The sequence below is a fragment of the Pleurodeles waltl genome, unplaced genomic scaffold (genome assembly GCF_031143425.1).
Source record: "Pleurodeles waltl isolate 20211129_DDA unplaced genomic scaffold, aPleWal1.hap1.20221129 scaffold_58, whole genome shotgun sequence".
NCBI lineage: Eukaryota > Metazoa > Chordata > Amphibia > Caudata > Salamandridae > Pleurodeles > Pleurodeles waltl.
In genome coordinates, this window is record NW_027150290.1 from 1,038,507 (window position 1) to 1,056,031 (window position 17,525).

The window sequence follows — 17,525 nt, forward strand, 5'->3', positions numbered from 1 at the left end:
TGGGTCTGGAGTGGGCAGTGAGTGCCGGTGGGTCTCGAGTGGGCAGTGAGTGCAGGTGGGGCAGTGAGTGCAGGTGAGTCTGGAGTGGGCAGTGAATCTGGAGTGGGCAGTGAGTGCAGGTGGGTCTGGAGTGGGCAGTGAGTGCCAGTGGGTCTGGAGTGGGCAGTGAGTCTGGAGTGGGCAGTGAGTGCAGGTGGGTCTGGAGTGGGCAGTGGGTCTGCAGTGGGCAGTGAGTGCAGGTGTGTCTGGAGTGGGCAGTGAGTGCCGGTGGCTCTGGAGTGGGCAGTGACTGCAGGTGGGTCTGGAGTGGGCAGTGAGTGCAGGTGGGTCTGCAAAGGGCAGTGAGTGCAGGTGGGTCTGGAGTCGGCAGTGAGTGCAGGTGGGTCTGGAGTCGGCAGTGAGTGCAGGTGGGGCAGTGAGTGCCAGTGGGTCTGTAGTGGGCAGTGAGTGCAGGTGGGTCTGGAGTGGGCAGTGAGTGCAGGTGGGGCAGTGAGTGCACGTGGGTCTGCAGTGGGCAGTAAGTGTCGGTGGGTCTGCAGTGCGCTCTGAGTGCAGATGGGTCTGGAGTGGGCAGTGAGTCTGGAGTGGACAGTGAGTGCCGGTTGGTCTGCAGTGGGCAGTGAGTGCAGGTGGGTCTGGAGTGGGCAGTAAGTCTGGAGTGTGCAGTGAGTGCAGGTGGGTCTGGAGTGGGCAGTGAGTGCAGGAAGGGCAGTGAGTGCAGGTGGGTCTGGAGTAGGCAGTGAGTGCCGGTGGGTCTAGAGTGGGCAGTGGGTCTGGAGTGGGCAGTGAGTCTGTAGCGGGCAGTGAGTGGAGGTGGGTCTGGAGTGGGCAGTGAGTGCAGGTGGAGCAGTGAGTGCCAGTGGGTCTGGAATGAGCAGTGAGTGCAGGAGGGACAGTGAGTGCAGGTGGGACAGTGAGTGCAGGTGGGTCTGGAATGGGCAGTGAGTGCCGGTGGGTCTCGAGTGGGCAGTGAGTGCCGGTGGGTCTGGAGTGGGCAGTGAGTGCAGGTGGGTGTGGAGTGGGCAGTGGGCAGTGAGTGCAGGTGGGGCAGTGAGTGGAGGTGGGTCTGGAGTGGGCAGTGAGTGCAGGTGGGTCTGGAGTGGGCAGTGAGTCTGGAGCGGGCAGTGAGTTCAGGTGGGTCTGGAGTGGGCAGTGAGTGCAGGTGTCTGGAGTGGGCAGTGAGTGCAGGTGAGTCTGCAGTGGGCAGTGAGTGCAGGTGAGTCTGGAGTGGGCAGTGGGTGCAAGTGGGTCTGGAGTGGGCAGTGAGTCTGGAGTGGGCAGTGAGTGCTGGTGGGTCTGGAGTGGGCAGTGAGTTCAGGTGGGGCAGTTAGTGCAGGTGTGCTTGGAGTGGGCAGTGAGTGCCAGTGGGTCTGGAGTGGGCAGTGAGTGCCGGTGGGGCAGTGAGTGCCGGTGGGTCTGGAGTGGGCAGTGAGTGCAGGTGGGTCAGTGAGTGCTGGTGGCCCTGGAGTGGGAAGTGAGTGCCGGTGGGTCTGGAGTGGGCAGTGAGTGCAGGTGGGTCAGTGAGTGGAGATGGGTCTGGAGTGGGCAGTGAGTTCAGGTGGGTCTGGAGTGGGCAGTGAATACTGGTGGGTCTGGAGTGGGCAGTGAGTGCAGGTGGGTCTGGAATGGGCAGTAAGTGCAGGTGGGGCAGTGAGTGCAGGTGAGTCTGGAGTGGGCATTGAGTGCAGGTGGGTTTGCAGTGGGCAGTGAGGTCAGGTAGGTCTGGAGTGGGCAGTGAGTTCAGGTGGGACTGGAGTGGGCAGTGAGTGCAGGTGGGTCTGGAGTGGACAGTGAGTGCAGGTGGGTCTGGAGTGGGCAGTGAGTGCAGGTGGGGCAGTGAATGCAGGTGGGGCAGTGAGTGCAGGTGGAGCAGTGAGCTCAGGTGGGTCTGGAGTGGGCAGTGAGTCCCGGTAGGTCAGTAAGTGCAGGTGGATCTGGAGTGGGCAGTGAGTGCAGGTGGGTTTGGAGTGAGCAGTGAGTCTGCAGTGGGCAGTAAGTGCAGGTGGGGAAGTGAGTGCAGGTGAGTCTAGAGAGGGCAGTGAGTCTGGAGTGGGCAGTGAGTGCAGGTGGGGCAGTGCGTGCAGGTGGGCCTGGAGTAGGCAGTGAGTGCCGGTGGGTCTGGAGTGGACAGTCAGTGCAGGTGGGGCAGTGAGTGCCGGTGGGACTGGAGTAGGTAGTGAGTGCAGGTGGGTCTGGAGTGGGCCGTGAGGTCAGGTGGGTCTAGAGTGGGCAGTGAGTGCAGGTGGGACTGGAGAGGGCAGTAAGTGGGGGCGGGTCTGGAGTGGGCAGTGAGTGCCGGTGGGTCTGGAGTGGGCAATGGGTCTGGAGTGGGCAGTGAGTGCAGGTGGGACTGGAGTGGGCAGTGAGTGCAGGTGGGTCGGAGTGGGCAGTGAGTGCAGGTGGGGCAGTGAGTGCAGGTGGGGCAGTGAGCTCAGGTGGGTCTGGAGTGGGTAGTGAGTGCTGGTGGGTCTGGAGTGGGCAGTGAGTGCCGGTGGGTCTGGAGTGGGTAGTGGGTCTGGGGTGGGCAGTGAGTGCAGGTGGGTCTGAAGTGGGCAGTGAGTGCAGGTGGGTCTGGGGTGGGCAGTGAGTGCCGGTGGGTCTGGAGTGGGCAGTGAGTGCAGGTGGGTCTGGAGTGGGCAGTGAGTGCAGGTGGGTCTGGAGTCGGCAGTGAGTGCAGGTGGGGCAGTGAGTGCCAGTGGGTCTGTAGTGGGCAGTGAGTGCAGGTGGGTCTGGAGTGGGCAGTGAGTGCAGGTGGGGCAGTGAGTGCACGTGGGTCTGCAGTGGGCAGTAAGTGTCGGTGGGTCTGCAGTGCGCTCTGAGTGCAGATGGGTCTGGAGTGGGCAGTGAGTCTGGAGTGGACAGTGAGTGCCGGTGGGTCTGCAGTGGGCAGTGAGTGCAGGTGGGTCTGGAGTGGGCAGTAAGTCTGGAGTGTGCAGTGAGTGCAGGTGGGTCTGGAGTGGGCAGTGAGTGCAGGAAGGGCAGTGAGTGCAGGTGGGTCTGGAGTAGGCAGTGAGTGCCGGTGGGTCTAGAGTGGGCAGTGGGTCTGGAGTGGGCAGTGAGTCTGTAGCGGGCAGTGAGTGGAGGTGGGTCTGGAGTGGGCAGTGAGTGCAGGTGGAGCAGTGAGTGCCAGTGGGTCTGGAATGAGCAGTGAGTGCAGGAGGGACAGTGAGTGCAGGTGGGACAGTGAGTGCAGGTGGGTCTGGAATGGGCAGTGAGTGCCGGTGGGTCTCGAGTGGGCAGTGAGTGCCGGTGGGTCTGGAGTGGAGCAGTGAGTGCAGGTGGGGCAGTTAGTGCAGGTGTGTTTGGAGTGGGCAGTGAGTGCAGGTGGGTCTGGAGTGGGCAGTGAGTGCAGGTGGGGCAGTGAATGCAGGTGGGTCTGGAGTGGGCAGTGAGTGCAGGTAGGGCAGTGAGTGCAGGTGGGGCAGTGAGTGCCAGTGGGTCTGGAGTGGGCAGTGAGTGCCGGTGGGTCTGGAGTGGGCAGTGTGTGCAGGTGGGTCTGGGGTGGACCGTGAGTGCAGGTGGGGCAGTGAGTGCAGGTGGGTCTGGAGAGGGCAGTGAGTGCCGGTGGGTCTGGAGGGGGCAGTGAGTCTGGCGTGGGCAGTGAGTGCAGGTGGGGCAGTGAGTGCAGGTGGGTCTGGAGTGGGCAGTGAGTGCCGGTGGGTCTCGAGTGGGCAGTGAGTGCAGGTGGGGCAGTGAGTGCAGGTGAGTCTGGAGTGGGCAGTGAATCTGGAGTGGGCAGTGAGTGCAGGTGGGTCTGGAGTGGGCAGTGAGTGCCAGTGGGTCTGGAGTGGGCAGTGAGTCTGGAGTGGGCAGTGAGTGCAGGTGGGTCTGGAGTGGGCAGTGGGTCTGCAGTGGGCAGTGAGTGCAGGTGTGTCTGGAGTGGGCAGTGAGTGCCGGTGGCTCTGGAGTGGGCAGTGACTGCAGGTGGGTCTGGAGTGGGCAGTGAGTGCAGGTGGGTCTGCAAAGGGCAGTGAGTGCAGGTGGGTCTGGAGTGGGCAGTGAGTGCAGGTGGGTCTGGAGTCGGCAGTGAGTGCAGGTGGGGCAGTGAGTGCCAGTGGGTCTGTAGTGGGCAGTGAGTGCAGGTGGGTCTGGAGTGGGCAGTGAGTGCAGGTGGGGCAGTGAGTGCACGTGGGTCTGCAGTGGGCAGTAAGTGTCGGTGGGTCTGCAGTGCGCTGTGAGTGCAGATGGGTCTGGAGTGGGCAGTGAGTCTGGAGTGGACAGTGAGTGCCGGTGGGTCTGCAGTGGGCAGTGAGTGCAGGTGGGTCTGGAGTGGGCAGTAAGTCTGGAGTGTGCAGTGAGTGCAGGTGGGTCTGGAGTGGGCAGTGAGTGCAGGAAGGGCAGTGAGTGCAGGTGGGTCTGGAGTAGGCAGTGAGTGCCGGTGGGTCTAGAGTGGGCAGTGGGTCTGGAGTGGGCAGTGAGTCTGTAGCGGGCAGTGAGTGGAGGTGGGTCTGGAGTGGGCAGTGAGTGCAGGTGGAGCAGTGAGTGCCAGTGGGTCTGGAATGAGCAGTGAGTGCAGGAGGGACAGTGAGTGCAGGTGGGACAGTGAGTGCAGGTGGGTCTGGAATGGGCAGTGAGTGCCGGTGGGTCTGGAGTGGGCAGTGAGTGCAGGTGGGTGTGGAGTGGGCAGTGGGCAGTGAGTGCAGGTGGGGCAGTGAGTGGAGGTGGGTCTGGAGTGGGCAGTGAGTGCAGGTGGGTCTGGAGTGGGCAGTGAGTCTGGAGCGGGCAGTGAGTTCAGGTGGGTCTGGAGTGGGCAGTGAGTGCAGGTGTCTGGAATGGGCAGTGAGTGCAGGTGAGTCTGCAGTGGGCAGTGAGTGCAGGTGAGTCTGGAGTGGGCAGTGGGTGCAAGTGGGTCTGGAGTGGGCAGTGAGTCTGGAGTGGGCAGTGAGTGCTGGTGGGTCTGGAGTGGGCAGTGAGTTCAGGTGGGGCAGTTAGTGCAGGTGTGCTTGGAGTGGGCAGTGAGTGCCAGTGGGTCTGGAGTGGGCAGTGAGTGCCGGTGGGGCAGTGAGTGCCGGTGGGTCTGGAGTGGGCAGTGTGTGCAGGTGGGTCTGGGGTGGACCGTGAGTGCAGGTGGGGCAGTGAGTGCAGGTGGGTCTGGAGAGGGCAGTGAGTGCCGGTGGGTCTGGAGGGGGCAGTGAGTCTGGCGTGGGCAGTGAGTGCAGGTGGGGCAGTGAGTGCAGGTGGGTCTGGAGTGGGCAGTGAGTGCCGGTGGGTCTCGAGTGGGCAGTGAGTGCAGGTGGGGCAGTGAGTGCAGGTGAGTCTGGAGTGGGCAGTGAATCTGGAGTGGGCAGTGAGTGCAGGTGGGTCTGGAGTGGGCAGTGAGTGCCAGTGGGTCTGGAGTGGGCAGTGAGTCTGGAGTGGGCAGTGAGTGCAGGTGGGTCTGGAGTGGGCAGTGGGTCTGCAGTGGGCAGTGAGTGCAGGTGTGTCTGGAGTGGGCAGTGAGTGCCGGTGGCTCTGGAGTGGGCAGTGACTGCAGGTGGGTCTGGAGTGGGCAGTGAGTGCAGGTGGGTCTGCAAAGGGCAGTGAGTGCAGGTGGGTCTGGAGTCGGCAGTGAGTGCAGGTGGGTCTGGAGTCGGCAGTGAGTGCAGGTGGGGCAGTGAGTGCCAGTGGGTCTGTAGTGGGCAGTGAGTGCAGGTGGGTCTGGAGTGGGCAGTGAGTGCAGGTGGGGCAGTGAGTGCACGTGGGTCTGCAGTGGGCAGTAAGTGTCGGTGGGTCTGCAGTGCGCTCTGAGTGCAGATGGGTCTGGAGTGGGCAGTGAGTCTGGAGTGGACAGTGAGTGCCGGTTGGTCTGCAGTGGGCAGTGAGTGCAGGTGGGTCTGGAGTGGGCAGTAAGTCTGGAGTGTGCAGTGAGTGCAGGTGGGTCTGGAGTGGGCAGTGAGTGCAGGAAGGGCAGTGAGTGCAGGTGGGTCTGGAGTAGGCAGTGAGTGCCGGTGGGTCTAGAGTGGGCAGTGGGTCTGGAGTGGGCAGTGAGTCTGTAGCGGGCAGTGAGTGGAGGTGGGTCTGGAGTGGGCAGTGAGTGCAGGTGGAGCAGTGAGTGCCAGTGGGTCTGGAATGAGCAGTGAGTGCAGGAGGGACAGTGAGTGCAGGTGGGACAGTGAGTGCAGGTGGGTCTGGAATGGGCAGTGAGTGCCGGTGGGTCTCGAGTGGGCAGTGAGTGCCGGTGGGTCTGGAGTGGGCAGTGAGTGCAGGTGGGTGTGGAGTGGGCAGTGGGCAGTGAGTGCAGGTGGGGCAGTGAGTGGAGGTGGGTCTGGAGTGGGCAGTGAGTGCAGGTGGGTCTGGAGTGGGCAGTGAGTCTGGAGCGGGCAGTGAGTTCAGGTGGGTCTGGAGTGGGCAGTGAGTGCAGGTGTCTGGAGTGGGCAGTGAGTGCAGGTGAGTCTGCAGTGGGCAGTGAGTGCAGGTGAGTCTGGAGTGGGCAGTGGGTGCAAGTGGGTCTGGAGTGGGCAGTGAGTCTGGAGTGGGCAGTGAGTGCTGGTGGGTCTGGAGTGGGCAGTGAGTTCAGGTGGGGCAGTTAGTGCAGGTGTGCTTGGAGTGGGCAGTGAGTGCCAGTGGGTCTGGAGTGGGCAGTGAGTGCCGGTGGGGCAGTGAGTGCCGGTGGGTCTGGAGTGGGCAGTGAGTGCAGGTGGGTCAGTGAGTGCTGGTGGCCCTGGAGTGGGAAGTGAGTGCCGGTGGGTCTGGAGTGGGCAGTGAGTGCAGGTGGGTCAGTGAGTGGAGATGGGTCTGGAGTGGGCAGTGAGTTCAGGTGGGTCTGGAGTGGGCAGTGAATACTGGTGGGTCTGGAGTGGGCAGTGAGTGCAGGTGGGTCTGGAATGGGCAGTAAGTGCAGGTGGGGCAGTGAGTGCAGGTGAGTCTGGAGTGGGCATTGAGTGCAGGTGGGTTTGCAGTGGGCAGTGAGGTCAGGTAGGTCTGGAGTGGGCAGTGAGTTCAGGTGGGACTGGAGTGGGCAGTGAGTGCAGGTGGGTCTGGAGTGGACAGTGAGTGCAGGTGGGTCTGGAGTGGGCAGTGAGTGCAGGTGGGGCAGTGAATGCAGGTGGGGCAGTGAGTGCAGGTGGAGCAGTGAGCTCAGGTGGGTCTGGAGTGGGCAGTGAGTCCCGGTAGGTCAGTAAGTGCAGGTGGATCTGGAGTGGGCAGTGAGTGCAGGTGGGTTTGGAGTGAGCAGTGAGTCTGCAGTGGGCAGTAAGTGCAGGTGGGGAAGTGAGTGCAGGTGAGTCTAGAGAGGGCAGTGAGTCTGGAGTGGGCAGTGAGTGCAGGTGGGGCAGTGCGTGCAGGTGGGCCTGGAGTAGGCAGTGAGTGCCGGTGGGTCTGGAGTGGACAGTCAGTGCAGGTGGGGCAGTGAGTGCCGGTGGGACTGGAGTAGGTAGTGAGTGCAGGTGGGTCTGGAGTGGGCCGTGAGGTCAGGTGGGTCTAGAGTGGGCAGTGAGTGCAGGTGGGACTGGAGAGGGCAGTAAGTGGGGGCGGGTCTGGAGTGGGCAGTGAGTGCCGGTGGGTCTGGAGTGGGCAATGGGTCTGGAGTGGGCAGTGAGTGCAGGTGGGACTGGAGTGGGCAGTGAGTGCAGGTGGGTCGGAGTGGGCAGTGAGTGCAGGTGGGGCAGTGAGTGCAGGTGGGGCAGTGAGCTCAGGTGGGTCTGGAGTGGGTAGTGAGTGCTGGTGGGTCTGGAGTGGGCAGTGAGTGCCGGTGGGTCTGGAGTGGGTAGTGGGTCTGGGGTGGGCAGTGAGTGCAGGTGGGTCTGAAGTGGGCAGTGAGTGCAGGTGGGTCTGGGGTGGGCAGTGAGTGCCGGTGGGTCTGGAGTGGGCAGTGAGTGCAGGTGGGTCTGGAGTGGGCAGTGAGTCTGTAGTGGGCAGTGAGTGCAGGTGGGGCAGTGAGTGGAGGTGGGTCTGGAGTGGGCAGTGAGTGCAGGTGGGTCTGGAGTGGGCAGTGAATCAGGAGCGGACAGTGAGTTCAGGTGGGTCTGGAGTGGACAGTGAGTGCAGGTGTCTGGAGTGGGCAGTGAGTGCAGGTGGGTGTAGGTGGGTCTGGAGTGGGCAGTGAGTCTGGAGTGGGCAGTGAGTCAAGAGCGGGCAGTGAGTTCAGGTGGGTCTGGAGTGGGCAGTGAGTGCAGATGGGTCTGGAGTGGGCAGTGAGTGCCGGTGGGTCTGGAGTGGGCAGTGAGTGCAGGTGAGGCAGTGAGTGCAGGTGGGGCAGTGAGTGCTGGTGGGTCTGGAGTGGGCAGTGAGTGCAGGTGGGTCTGGAGTGGGGCAATGAGTGCAGGTGGGGCAGTGAGTGCCAGTGGGTCTGGAGTGGGCAGTGAGTCTGGAGTGGGCAGTGAGTGCAGGTGGGGCAGTGAGTGCCGATGGGTCTGCAGTGGGCAGTGAGTGCAGGTGGGTCTGGAGTGGGCAGTGAGTGCATGTGGGGCAGTGAGCTCATGTGAGTCTGGAGTGGGCAGTGAGTGCCGGTGGGTATGGAGTGGGCACTGAGTGCAGGTGGGTCTTGAGTGGGCAGTGGGTCTGCAGTGGGCAGTGAGTGTAGGTGAGTCTGGAGTGGGCAGTGAGTGCAGGTGGGTCTGGAGTGGGCAGTGAGTGTCGCTGGGTCTGGAGTGGGCAGTGAGTGCAGGTGCGGCAGTGAGTGCAGGTGTGTCTGGAGTGGGCAGTGAGTGCCGGTGGGTCTGGAGAGGGCAGTGAGTGCCGGTGGGACTGTGAGTGCAGGTGGGTCTGGAGTGGGCAGTGAGTGCAGGTGGGTATGGAGTGGGCAGTGAGTGCCGGTGGGTCTGGAGTGGGCAGTGAGTGCAGGTGGGGCAGTGAGTGCCGGTGGGTCTGGAGTGGGCAGTGAGTGCCGGTGGGGCAGTGAGTGCAGGTGGGTCTGGAGGGGGCAGTGAGTGCAGGTGGGTATGGAGTGGGCAGTGAGTGCCGGTGGGTCTGGAGTGGGCAGTGAGTGCAGGTGGGGCAGTGAGTGCCGGTGGGTCTGGAGTGGGCAGTGAGTGCAGGTGGGGCAGTGAGTGCCGGTGGGCCTGGAGTGGGCAGTGAGTGCTGGTGGGTCTGGAGTGGGCAGTGAGTGCAGGTGGGTCAGTGAGTGGAGATCGGTCTGGAGTGGGCAGTGAGTTCAGGTGGGTCTGGAGTGGGCAGTGAATGCCGGTGGGTCTGGAGTGGGCAGTGAGTGCAGGTGGGTCTGGAATGGGCAGTAAGTGCAGGTGGGGCAGTGAGTGCAGGTGAGTCTGGAGTGGGCAGTGAGTGCAGGTGGGTCTGGAATGGGCAGTAAGTGCAGGTGGGGCAGTGAGGTCAGGTAGGTCTGGAGTGGGCAGTGAGTGCAGGTGGGTCTAGAGTGGGCAGTGAGTGCAGGTGGGTCTGGAGTGGGCAGTGAGTGCAGGTGGGGCAGTGAGTGCATGTGGGGCAGTGAGCTCAGGTGGGTCTGGAGTGGGCAGTGAGTGCCGGTAGGTCAGTAAGTGCAGGTGGGTCTGGAGTGGGCAGTGAGTGCAGGTGGGTGTGGAGTGAGCAGTGAGTCTGGAGTGGGCAGTGAATGCCGGTGGGGCAGTGAATTCCGGTGGGTCTGGAGTGGGCAGTGAGTGCCAGTGGGTCTGGAGTGGGCAGTGAGTCCAGGTGGAGCAGTGAGTGCAGGTGAGTCTAGAGAGGGCAGTGAGTCTGGAGTGGGCAGTGAGTGCAGGTGGGGCAGTGAGTGCAGGTGGGCCTGGAGTGGGCAGTGAGTGCCGGTGGGTCTGTTGTGGGCAGTCAGTGCAGGTGGGGCAGTGAGTGCCGGTGGGTCTGGAGTAGGTAGTGAGTGCAGGTGGGTCTGGAGTGGGCCGTGAGGTCAGGTGGGTCTGGAGTGGGCAGTGAGTGCAGGTGGGACTGGAGAGGGCAGTAAGTGGAGGTGGGTCTGGAGTGGGCAGTGAGTGCCGGTGGGTCTGGAGTGGGCAATGGGTCTGGAGTGGGCAGTGAGTGCAGGTGGGGCAGTGAGTGCAGGTGGGGCAGTGAGCTCAGGTGGGTCTGGAGTGGGTAGTGAGTGCTGGTGGGTCTGGAGTGGGCAGTGATTGCCGGTGGGTCTGGAGTGGGCAGTGGGTCTGGGGTGGGCAGTGAGTGCAGGTGGGTCTGGAGTGGGCAGTGAGTGCAGGTGGGTCTGGGGTGGGCAGTGAGTGCCGGTGGGTCTGGGGCGGGCAGTGAGTGCAGGTGGGTCTGGAGTGGGCAGTGAGTCTGTAGTGGGCAGTGAGTGCAGGTGGGGCAGTGAGTGGAGGTGGGTCTGGAGTGGGCAGTGAGTGCAGGTGTGTCTGGAGTGGGCAGTAAGTCTGGAGCGGGCAGTGAGTTGAGGTGGGTCTGGAGTGGTCAGTCAGTGCAGGTGTCTGGAGTGGGCAGTGAGTGCAGGTGGGTGTAGGTGGGTCTGGAGTGGGCAGTGAGTCTGGAGCGGGCAGTGAGTTCAGGTGGGTCTGGAGTGGGCAGTGAGTGCAGATGGATCTGGAGTGGGCAGTGAGTGCCGGTGGGTCTGGAGTGGGCAGTGAGTGCATGTGGGGCAGTGAGTGCTGGTGGGTCTGGAGTGGGCAGTGAGTGCAAGTGGGTCTGGAGTGGGGCAATGAGTGCAGGTAGGGCAGTGAAAGCAGGTGAGTCTGATGTGGGCAGTGAGTGCCGGTGGGGCACTGAGTGCAGGTGGGGCAGTGAGTGACAGTGGGTCTGGAGTGGGCAGTGAGTCTGGAGTGGGCAGTGAGTGCAGGTGGGGCAGTGAGTGCCGATGGGTCTGCAGTAGGCAGCGAGTGCAGGTGGGTCTGGAGTGGGCAGTGAGTGCATGTGGGGCAGTGAGCTCATGTGAGTCTGGAGTGGGCAGTAAGTGCCTGTGGGTATGGAGTGGGCACTGAGTGCAGGTGGGTCTGGAGTGGGCAGTGGGTCTGCAGTGGGCAGTGAGTGTAGGTGAGTCTGTAGTGGGCAGTGAGTGTCGGTGGGTCTGGAGTGGGCAGTGAGTGCAGGTGGGGCAGTGAGTGCAGGTGTGTCTGTAGTGGGCAGTGAGTGCAGGTGGGTCTGGAGTGGGCAGTGAGTGCAGGTGGGGCAGTGAGTGCACGTGGGTCTGCAGTGGGCAGTAAGTGTCGGTGGGTCTGCAGTGCGCTGTGAGTGCAGATGGGTCTGGAGTGGGCAGTGAGTCTGGAGTGGACAGTGAGTGCCGGTGGGTCTGCAGTGGGCAGTGAGTGCAGGTGGGTCTGGAGTGGGCAGTAAGTCTGGAGTGTGCAGTGAGTGCAGGTGGGTCTGGAGTGGGCAGTGAGTGCAGGAAGGGCAGTGAGTGCAGGTGGGTCTGGAGTAGGCAGTGAGTGCCGGTGGGTCTAGAGTGGGCAGTGGGTCTGGAGTGGGCAGTGAGTCTGTAGCGGGCAGTGAGTGGAGGTGGGTCTGGAGTGGGCAGTGAGTGCAAGTGGAGCAGTGAGTGCCAGTGGGTCTGGAATGAGCAGTGAGTGCAGGAGGGACAGTGAGTGCAGGTGGGACAGTGAGTGCAGGTGGGTCTGGAATGGGCAGTGAGTGCCGGTGGGTCTTGAGTGGGCAGTGAGTGCCGGTGGGTCTGGAGTGGGCAGTGAGTGCAGGTGGGTGTGGAGTGGGCAGTGGGCAGTGAGTGCAGGTGGGGCAGTGAGTGGAGGTGGGTCTGGAGTGGGCAGTGAGTGCAGGTGGGTCTGGAGTGGGCAGTGAGTCTGGAGCGGGCAGTGAGTTCAGGTGGGTCTGGAGTGGGCAGTGAGTGCAGGTGTCTGGAATGGGCAGTGAGTGCAGGTGAGTCTGCAGTGGGCAGTGAGTGCAGGTGAGTCTGGAGTGGGCAGTGGGTGCAAGTGGGTCTGGAGTGGGCAGTGAGTCTGGAGTGGGCAGTGAGTGCTGGTGGGTCTGGAGTGGGCAGTGAGTTCAGGTGGGGCAGTTAGTGCAGGTGTGCTTGGAGTGGGCAGTGAGTGCCAGTGGGTCTGGAGTGGGCAGTGAGTGCCGGTGGGGCAGTGAGTGCCGGTGGGTCTGGAGTGGGCAGTGTGTGCAGGTGGGTCTGGGGTGGACCGTGAGTGCAGGTGGGGCAGTGAGTGCAGGTGGGTCTGGAGAGGGCAGTGAGTGCCGGTGGGTCTGGAGGGGGCAGTGAGTCTGGCGTGGGCAGTGAGTGCAGGTGGGGCAGTGAGTGCAGGTGGGTCTGGAGTGGGCAGTGAGTGCCGGTGGGTCTCGAGTGGGCAGTGAGTGCAGGTGGGGCAGTGAGTGCAGGTGAGTCTGGAGTGGGCAGTGAATCTGGAGTGGGCAGTGAGTGCAGGTGGGTCTGGAGTGGGCAGTGAGTGCCAGTGGGTCTGGAGTGGGCAGTGAGTGCAGGTGGGTCTGGAGTGGGCAGTGGGTCTGCAGTGGGCAGTGAGTGCAGGTGTGTCTGGAGTGGGCAGTGAGTGCCGGTGGCTCTGGAGTGGGCAGTGACTGCAGGTGGGTCTGGAGTGGGCAGTGAGTGCAGGTGGGTCTGCAAAGGGCAGTGAGTGCAGGTGGGTCTGGAGTGGGCAGTGAGTGCAGGTGGGTCTGGAGTCGGCAGTGAGTGCAGGTGGGGCAGTGAGTGCCAGTGGGTCTGTAGTGGGCAGTGAGTGCAGGTGGGTCTGGAGTGGGCAGTGAGTGCAGGTGGGGCAGTGAGTGCACGTGGGTCTGCAGTGGGCAGTAAGTGTCGGTGGGTCTGCAGTGCGCTCTGAGTGCAGATGGGTCTGGAGTGGGCAGTGAGTCTGGAGTGGACAGTGAGTGCCGGTGGGTCTGCAGTGGGCAGTGAGTGCAGGTGGGTCTGGAGTGGGCAGTAAGTCTGGAGTGTGCAGTGAGTGCAGGTGGGTCTGGAGTGGGCAGTGAGTGCAGGAAGGGCAGTGAGTGCAGGTGGGTCTGGAGTAGGCAGTGAGTGCCGGTGGGTCTAGAGTGGGCAGTGGGTCTGGAGTGGGCAGTGAGTCTGTAGCGGGCAGTGAGTGGAGGTGGGTCTGGAGTGGGCAGTGAGTGCAGGTGGAGCAGTGAGTGCCAGTGGGTCTGGAATGAGCAGTGAGTGCAGGAGGGACAGTGAGTGCAGGTGGGACAGTGAGTGCAGGTGGGTCTGGAATGGGCAGTGAGTGCCGGTGGGTCTCGAGTGGGCAGTGAGTGCCGGTGGGTCTGGAGTGGAGCAGTGAGTGCAGGTGGGGCAGTTAGTGCAGGTGTGTTTGGAGTGGGCAGTGAGTGCAGGTGGGTCTGGAGTGGGCAGTGAGTGCAGGTGGGGCAGTGAATGCAGGTGGGTCTGGAGTGGGCAGTGAGTGCAGGTAGGGCAGTGAGTGCAGGTGGGGCAGTGAGTGCCAGTGGGTCTGGAGTGGGCAGTGAGTGCCGGTGGGTCTGGAGTGGGCAGTGTGTGCAGGTGGGTCTGGGGTGGACCGTGAGTGCAGGTGGGGCAGTGAGTGCAGGTGGGTCTGGAGAGGGCAGTGAGTGCCGGTGGGTCTGGAGGGGGCAGTGAGTCTGGCGTGGGCAGTGAGTGCAGGTGGGGCAGTGAGTGCAGGTGGGTCTGGAGTGGGCAGTGAGTGCCGGTGGGTCTCGAGTGGGCAGTGAGTGCAGGTGGGGCAGTGAGTGCAGGTGAGTCTGGAGTGGGCAGTGAATCTGGAGTGGGCAGTGAGTGCAGGTGGGTCTGGAGTGGGCAGTGAGTGCCAGTGGGTCTGGAGTGGGCAGTGAGTCTGGAGTGGGCAGTGAGTGCAGGTGGGTCTGGAGTGGGCAGTGGGTCTGCAGTGGGCAGTGAGTGCAGGTGTGTCTGGAGTGGGCAGTGAGTGCCGGTGGCTCTGGAGTGGGCAGTGACTGCAGGTGGGTCTGGAGTGGGCAGTGAGTGCAGGTGGGTCTGCAAAGGGCAGTGAGTGCAGGTGGGTCTGGAGTGGGCAGTGAGTGCAGGTGGGTCTGGAGTCGGCAGTGAGTGCAGGTGGGGCAGTGAGTGCCAGTGGGTCTGTAGTGGGCAGTGAGTGCAGGTGGGTCTGGAGTGGGCAGTGAGTGCAGGTGGGGCAGTGAGTGCACGTGGGTCTGCAGTGGGCAGTAAGTGTCGGTGGGTCTGCAGTGCGCTGTGAGTGCAGATGGGTCTGGAGTGGGCAGTGAGTCTGGAGTGGACAGTGAGTGCCGGTGGGTCTGCAGTGGGCAGTGAGTGCAGGTGGGTCTGGAGTGGGCAGTAAGTCTGGAGTGTGCAGTGAGTGCAGGTGGGTCTGGAGTGGGCAGTGAGTGCAGGAAGGGCAGTGAGTGCAGGTGGGTCTGGAGTAGGCAGTGAGTGCCGGTGGGTCTAGAGTGGGCAGTGGGTCTGGAGTGGGCAGTGAGTCTGTAGCGGGCAGTGAGTGGAGGTGGGTCTGGAGTGGGCAGTGAGTGCAGGTGGAGCAGTGAGTGCCAGTGGGTCTGGAATGAGCAGTGAGTGCAGGAGGGACAGTGAGTGCAGGTGGGACAGTGAGTGCAGGTGGGTCTGGAATGGGCAGTGAGTGCCGGTGGGTCTGGAGTGGGCAGTGAGTGCAGGTGGGTGTGGAGTGGGCAGTGGGCAGTGAGTGCAGGTGGGGCAGTGAGTGGAGGTGGGTCTGGAGTGGGCAGTGAGTGCAGGTGGGTCTGGAGTGGGCAGTGAGTCTGGAGCGGGCAGTGAGTTCAGGTGGGTCTGGAGTGGGCAGTGAGTGCAGGTGTCTGGAATGGGCATTGAGTGCAGGTGAGTCTGCAGTGGGCAGTGAGTGCAGGTGAGTCTGGAGTGGGCAGTGGGTGCAAGTGGGTCTGGAGTGGGCAGTGAGTCTGGAGTGGGCAGTGAGTGCTGGTGGGTCTGGAGTGGGCAGTGAGTTCAGGTGGGGCAGTTAGTGCAGGTGTGCTTGGAGTGGGCAGTGAGTGCCAGTGGGTCTGGAGTGGGCAGTGAGTGCCGGTGGGGCAGTGAGTGCCGGTGGGTCTGGAGTGGGCAGTGTGTGCAGGTGGGTCTGGGGTGGACCGTGAGTGCAGGTGGGGCAGTGAGTGCAGGTGGGTCTGGAGAGGGCAGTGAGTGCCGGTGGGTCTGGAGGGGGCAGTGAGTCTGGCGTGGGCAGTGAGTGCAGGTGGGGCAGTGAGTGCAGGTGGGTCTGGAGTGGGCAGTGAGTGCCGGTGGGTCTCGAGTGGGCAGTGAGTGCAGGTGGGGCAGTGAGTGCAGGTGAGTCTGGAGTGGGCAGTGAATCTGGAGTGGGCAGTGAGTGCAGGTGGGTCTGGAGTGGGCAGTGAGTGCCAGTGGGTCTGGAGTGGGCAGTGAGTCTGGAGTGGGCAGTGAGTGCAGGTGGGTCTGGAGTGGGCAGTGGGTCTGCAGTGGGCAGTGAGTGCAGGTGTGTCTGGAGTGGGCAGTGAGTGCCGGTGGCTCTGGAGTGGGCAGTGACTGCAGGTGGGTCTGGAGTGGGCAGTGAGTGCAGGTGGGTCTGCAAAGGGCAGTGAGTGCAGGTGGGTCTGGAGTGGGCAGTGAGTGCAGGTGGGTCTGGAGTCGGCAGTGAGTGCAGGTGGGGCAGTGAGTGCCAGTGGGTCTGTAGTGGGCAGTGAGTGCAGGTGGGTCTGGAGTGGGCAGTGAGTGCAGGTGGGGCAGTGAGTGCACGTGGGTCTGCAGTGGGCAGTAAGTGTCGGTGGGTCTGCAGTGCGCTCTGAGTGCAGATGGGTCTGGAGTGGGCAGTGAGTCTGGAGTGGACAGTGAGTGCCGGTTGGTCTGCAGTGGGCAGTGAGTGCAGGTGGGTCTGGAGTGGGCAGTAAGTCTGGAGTGTGCAGTGAGTGCAGGTGGGTCTGGAGTGGGCAGTGAGTGCAGGAAGGGCAGTGAGTGCAGGTGGGTCTGGAGTAGGCAGTGAGTGCCGGTGGGTCTAGAGTGGGCAGTGGGTCTGGAGTGGGCAGTGAGTCTGTAGCGGGCAGTGAGTGGAGGTGGGTCTGGAGTGGGCAGTGAGTGCAGGTGGAGCAGTGAGTGCCAGTGGGTCTGGAATGAGCAGTGAGTGCAGGAGGGACAGTGAGTGCAGGTGGGACAGTGAGTGCAGGTGGGTCTGGAATGGGCAGTGAGTGCCGGTGGGTCTCGAGTGGGCAGTGAGTGCCGGTGGGTCTGGAGTGGGCAGTGAGTGCAGGTGGGTGTGGAGTGGGCAGTGGGCAGTGAGTGCAGGTGGGGCAGTGAGTGGAGGTGGGTCTGGAGTGGGCAGTGAGTGCAGGTGGGTCTGGAGTGGGCAGTGAGTCTGGAGCGGGCAGTGAGTTCAGGTGGGTCTGGAGTGGGCAGTGAGTGCAGGTGTCTGGAGTGGGCAGTGAGTGCAGGTGAGTCTGCAGTGGGCAGTGAGTGCAGGTGAGTCTGGAGTGGGCAGTGGGTGCAAGTGGGTCTGGAGTGGGCAGTGAGTCTGGAGTGGGCAGTGAGTGCTGGTGGGTCTGGAGTGGGCAGTGAGTTCAGGTGGGGCAGTTAGTGCAGGTGTGCTTGGAGTGGGCAGTGAGTGCCAGTGGGTCTGGAGTGGGCAGTGAGTGCCGGTGGGGCAGTGAGTGCCGGTGGGTCTGGAGTGGGCAGTGAGTGCAGGTGGGTCAGTGAGTGCTGGTGGCCCTGGAGTGGGAAGTGAGTGCCGGTGGGTCTGGAGTGGGCAGTGAGTGCAGGTGGGTCAGTGAGTGGAGATGGGTCTGGAGTGGGCAGTGAGTTCAGGTGGGTCTGGAGTGGGCAGTGAATACTGGTGGGTCTGGAGTGGGCAGTGAGTGCAGGTGGGTCTGGAATGGGCAGTAAGTGCAGGTGGGGCAGTGAGTGCAGGTGAGTCTGGAGTGGGCATTGAGTGCAGGTGGGTTTGCAGTGGGCAGTGAGGTCAGGTAGGTCTGGAGTGGGCAGTGAGTTCAGGTGGGACTGGAGTGGGCAGTGAGTGCAGGTGGGTCTGGAGTGGACAGTGAGTGCAGGTGGGTCTGGAGTGGGCAGTGAGTGCAGGTGGGGCAGTGAATGCAGGTGGGGCAGTGAGTGCAGGTGGAGCAGTGAGCTCAGGTGGGTCTGGAGTGGGCAGTGAGTCCCGGTAGGTCAGTAAGTGCAGGTGGATCTGGAGTGGGCAGTGAGTGCAGGTGGGTTTGGAGTGAGCAGTGAGTCTGCAGTGGGCAGTAAGTGCAGGTGGGGAAGTGAGTGCAGGTGAGTCTAGAGAGGGCAGTGAGTCTGGAGTGGGCAGTGAGTGCAGGTGGGGCAGTGCGTGCAGGTGGGCCTGGAGTAGGCAGTGAGTGCCGGTGGGTCTGGAGTGGACAGTCAGTGCAGGTGGGGCAGTGAGTGCCGGTGGGACTGGAGTAGGTAGTGAGTGCAGGTGGGTCTGGAGTGGGCCGTGAGGTCAGGTGGGTCTAGAGTGGGCAGTGAGTGCAGGTGGGACTGGAGAGGGCAGTAAGTGGGGGCGGGTCTGGAGTGGGCAGTGAGTGCCGGTGGGTCTGGAGTGGGCAATGGGTCTGGAGTGGGCAGTGAGTGTAGGTGGGACTGGAGTGGGCAGTGAGTGCAGGTGGGTCGGAGTGGGCAGTGAGTGCAGGTGGGGCAGTGAGTGCAGGTGGGGCAGTGAGCTCAGGTGGGTCTGGAGTGGGTAGTGAGTGCTGGTGGGTCTGGAGTGGGCAGTGAGTGCCGGTGGGTCTGGAGTGGGTAGTGGGTCTGGGGTGGGCAGTGAGTGCAGGTGGGTCTGAAGTGG